Source organism: Limulus polyphemus, unplaced genomic scaffold, assembly GCF_000517525.1.
Source record: "Limulus polyphemus unplaced genomic scaffold, Limulus_polyphemus-2.1.2 Scaffold2663, whole genome shotgun sequence".
NCBI lineage: Eukaryota > Metazoa > Arthropoda > Merostomata > Xiphosura > Limulidae > Limulus > Limulus polyphemus.
The window spans coordinates 95,633-100,334 of record NW_013668273.1 but is presented as its reverse complement, the minus strand read 5'-3'; positions in this window follow the sequence as shown (position 1 = coordinate 100,334).

The following is a 4,702-nucleotide window of genomic DNA, read 5'->3' as shown; positions in this document are numbered from 1 at the left end:
TTCTCCCTTTCTATATAATATACACATGTTTCTGATGGTATCTATTCTCCCTTTCTATATAATATATACATATTTCTGACAGCACCTGGTTTCTCTCTTTAGAAAACACACACAGTGTTTTACCAATTCTCTCTCTTCCTGTTTCTGACAGTACCTAAACTATTTATCAAGTATCTGCACATTTTATTACACTTCATCCACTTATCGTTTTACTCTTCTTTGCTTAGTAACCTATTGGAATAACTTATGAGCTACTTAAACCACTGAACGGTAAATAGTTATATTTTAATACTTTTACTTAACTCTCTCTCCTATATATATATATATACCAATTTTTTAGCGTTTTTCTTTGCATCCACTGGGAGTTGCGTTATCGTTTTAAAATGTTAACTACTTTTCCTTTCTCTGTAGTTGCTTAACTTGCTAATGACTCAATCACTTCGTGAAGCATTTTTCTAGTTAAATGTTTCGTGAAGAAATTTAAACTCGTATTTATTTCACATACATACTACGGAATTAAGGCTTAATAAAGCTGCACCAACTTGATAACTAGCCTGTGAGAAAGTGTGAGAAAATAAAGGAAAAAGCAATAAAACCCCACTATACATGTATCAGTCTTAGGAGAGGTATCATTTTCTGCAATGTGCAATACTTTGTGTTTTGTAGAACATTAGACTTGAATTTAAGGAAAATACGCATATGTGGATATGAGGGGGTAAAGGGGCTTCGCCCTCCAAAACTGGTTTCTGCCCCCCAAAGGTTTTCCAGTTTTAAATTTATGCAGAACCAATATTTTTAATAACATTTTGAGTTCACAATATTCTGAATGGAATATGGAAATATGACAGAATATCATAACAGTAAATAGTGAATTTTACAATAACATTTGCTGGTCTCCGTATGCACAGGATAATATAAATTAGAAAACAAATGATCGTGTGTGGTGGCGTCTGCTTCTCCGAATTAACGGACGAATGGTAATTAATGGTACTTTGAATAGTGGGCATGACAGGACGAGATCTTCTTAGCTAGCGTGGTCGAACTGAGAATTCGAGGATTTATGATTCGCGACCCACTGTCGCGAAAACGCACTTCGTACTTTGGAACCATGGGTTTTCGTTATGGTCAAATCCCACTATTCGGTCAGACAAGAGTAACCCAACTGTTGATGGTGGGTGCTGTGAACTAGCTGTCTTCCCTATGTACAGATAGCCCTTCATGTAGCTTTGCTCGAAGGTTTTGATATTCTGGCAACCAATGACGCTAGTAGGCGTTAGTAAATTTTAAAATGATAAGTTTGATCCATCAATGAACGCTGCCAGCAAACATTGATATAGATATTAAAAATGATGACTTCTGACCCATTACTAAATAAATATTGACATTAATAATTGACCATCGACATTTCTTATTGTCCAGTGAAAGATTAAAGCATTTCTATGGACGAGTAAGCGGACAGCAGAAATGGGATTGAATTGTTGTAGGCTGAGTCTTTGAGGTTGTTGGCGGTACTTTGCGTGTGATCCAAAAAGAAATGAACGAGCGCTTTTCTGCGAAGGTTGGGTGTCTTCACTTTGATGAGTATGTCGTACAACCGATCTTATGGCTACCCTTTCGATTGATTCTGCATCAGAAAGACTATCTGATTCTTTGAAAATAGCATCTGTGATCTATTCCGTAAGGCAAATTTCACTTCCTTCAATCTTTGGTGATCATCTTCCTACAAACGAAACCATAGTTCCAGAACACTAGCCATGAGATAAGTCATAGTGCTGTAAGACTGTCTGTTTTCACAAACAAAATCAGTGTGTGTGAAATTGCTTGCAACTTTGCAGAGGTGGTGTTGAGACCAAAGACTTCATAATATGATATAGAGGCCCGTCTCGACTTCTCTTGAGTTATTGGCTTTGGAAACGCTTCCATCGCTCTCAAGACAACAACATCCTCGGAGAAGTTTGAGAGAAAATGACATCTTTTCTAAACTTCGTTGATTCGACAAGAAAATATTCTGCATCCCCTCAACATAAGCGGTACTAGAAAGGATACTCACCCGAGGGGGGGGGGCTGTTCATGAGACCATATTGAGAAAATATTCTGCATATCTTCAACATCAGTGGTAATAGAAATGGTCCTCAGCCTGGGAGAAAGGAGGCTGTTCGTGAGACCATATTTAACAAAAAATTTCACCAATAATTCTCTTATCTTTAGTGTTTTAAAGATGCAACAACAACTTGCAAAGAAGGCTATCATTCTTGATAATGTGCAAATAAATGCCAAAATAATAAAAATAAATGTAATGTTTCAAATTGCCAAGCATAAATAGATATTTAACCGACATGTTATTAGATGGGTGTACGATTTATTTAATCATTATTGATAACACAGGCCTGCGATGGATTTATTGACCAAGAATGATATCCATTTTTTTCCATCACGTACAGATTTTTTACAAAACGTCATAACGCAATACATAAACGAAAGACCACAACACGTAGTTTTGAGACTAAAAGACGTAGATTTCACACACCAAAAAATCAGGATGAATGAGGATGTATATTCGTTTGACATCAATGTTTTTCCCTTTTCTTCACTTTGTTTGTAGTTTTATTAACAAACATAATAATAAAAAAATGATCATTGTGGTAAACGAAATAATAATTTGATCTAAGTAAGAGTATTTTTCTTCCCGATTTGTACAAAATCATTACGTGATAGAAAAAAATGAATATTATTTTCCGTTATTAATACCAAAACAACTTTTATGAAGTTGAAATTCGCAGGCCTGTGTGATTAACATTTAGAAACATTTAGATACTTTTCAATAAAACTACGAATCCTGTCATTTGTAAATGTTTACTGTGCTCTGGTCTCTAGTCAACTGTTAGTGTTGAAATTACCTTTTGTTGTTGATTAGATTATTCAAGTTTGTTGTTTTCCTAATTAAGTTCACGTTGTGTTTTAACTCTTTTTATCTTCATTATTCATGTGTTGCAAAATATCCAGTTCAAGTATTTTGAAAACAAAACTATTTTAGCGGTTCAGTTCATTAGCTTTTAAGATATCAAAGAAAGCACTAAACTATGCTAAAAGTAATGTGTATATTTTAATTGTGTTTTTTTTCTTAATATTTGAAAGAATGAGCCAATATTTCATTTCGTTTTATTATTTGTACTCTCTGACATCCTCTTTGTTTTATTAACCTACTTGCTTTGCTGACGTTCAACACGAAACAATGGTTGAAGCTTTGTACTGTCAGTTACGTTTGGTGTTTTATTGGAACACTCCTTATGAAGCTGTAAAGCGAAATATTGAGAGTACAATTAAAGAAAAATAACAGATTTGGTGTTTTAAGATCGTTGATTCCTAGTATCAAAGTTTATTAACTTGGAACGCTAAAATGTAGGTTCGATTCCCCGCAGTAGCTAGAGTGCAGATGAATTATTGAGTAGCTTTGCAATAAGAAAACAATAACCATAAATATACTTTGCCAAGACAGCTTCGTTGAGTTTTATATTGTCGTTAGTACTTTGTTGGTTTATTATTTTTGTCTGAAACACTTGTTTGAATTCTCACCATTCTTCTTGAATTAGCAATGAAGAGAATAACTCACTTACTAATCGCAGTTTCGTTGGCCTTTTTTTATTATTCAATAAAATTATTTTTCAAATATTTACACTTAATGTTAGAGCGTTTGACACTCATGTATAATGGTTGCATTATTATAAAATTATCATTATAATTTATGGAACATCAAGGGGTCTTTTGGCTCATCAAGGATGTCCTGACTTGTAACCTCCATCGACAAAGAATTAACCCCTATATCCAACACGATCTTCACAAATATTCATCAGCCATTTTCTTAAACTTATTTAAAACTAAGCCTCTTCCACTCTAGATGACAACTTGTTCCAAAGATACTAGAGACCCATTTATTTTCCAAAGAGAACAAGTAAGGAGATTTCAGTATAGCCACACGTGACAATCCGTCCATTCCTAAAATCATTCTAGAACTCACCAATAATTGAATGTATTTCCTAAGAAAAGGACTAATACAGCACATAATACTCCAAATAAGACGTCTCAAGCACCTAACTAAAAAAAACAACAACAAACAAACAAACAAATAAAACCTAGTGATTTTAGGCTTATCTATGCAACGAAACCATAGTCATGCTCTAGACTCATAAACAACAAAGTAATTGTCATTATTCCTTTATGTACAACCGAAACTGTTCTTAGTTTCGCCACTTGTAGTGGAAGATTATTTCGAAGGCTGAAAACTTATATGAACACATAGCTCAAGATCACTTTCCTCATTCTTATAATGATCACCATCTTAAATTATGTCGGTAATTTACATGAGTTGTAACCCACATGTATAACTTTATACTTATCGTGAAAAAATGACATATACCACGTGTTTGTCCAAGTTCAAGAGAGATAAACTCTCTTGCGTGCAACCATAAATGAACTTGATAAAATGAATTATAACTTACTGCCAATTTTGTTTTCAAACAAATAAAACGTTTTAACCAAAGCGGCCACCTTTTTTATGTGTTTGTGTGTGTGTGGAATACCGTAAAAACTTTCCATGTACTTCTCTGTTAGTGTGTGTGGAATACCGTAAAAACTTTCCATGTACTTCTCTGTTAGTGTGTGTGTGTGGAATACCGTAAAAACTTTCCATGTACTTCTCTACTTC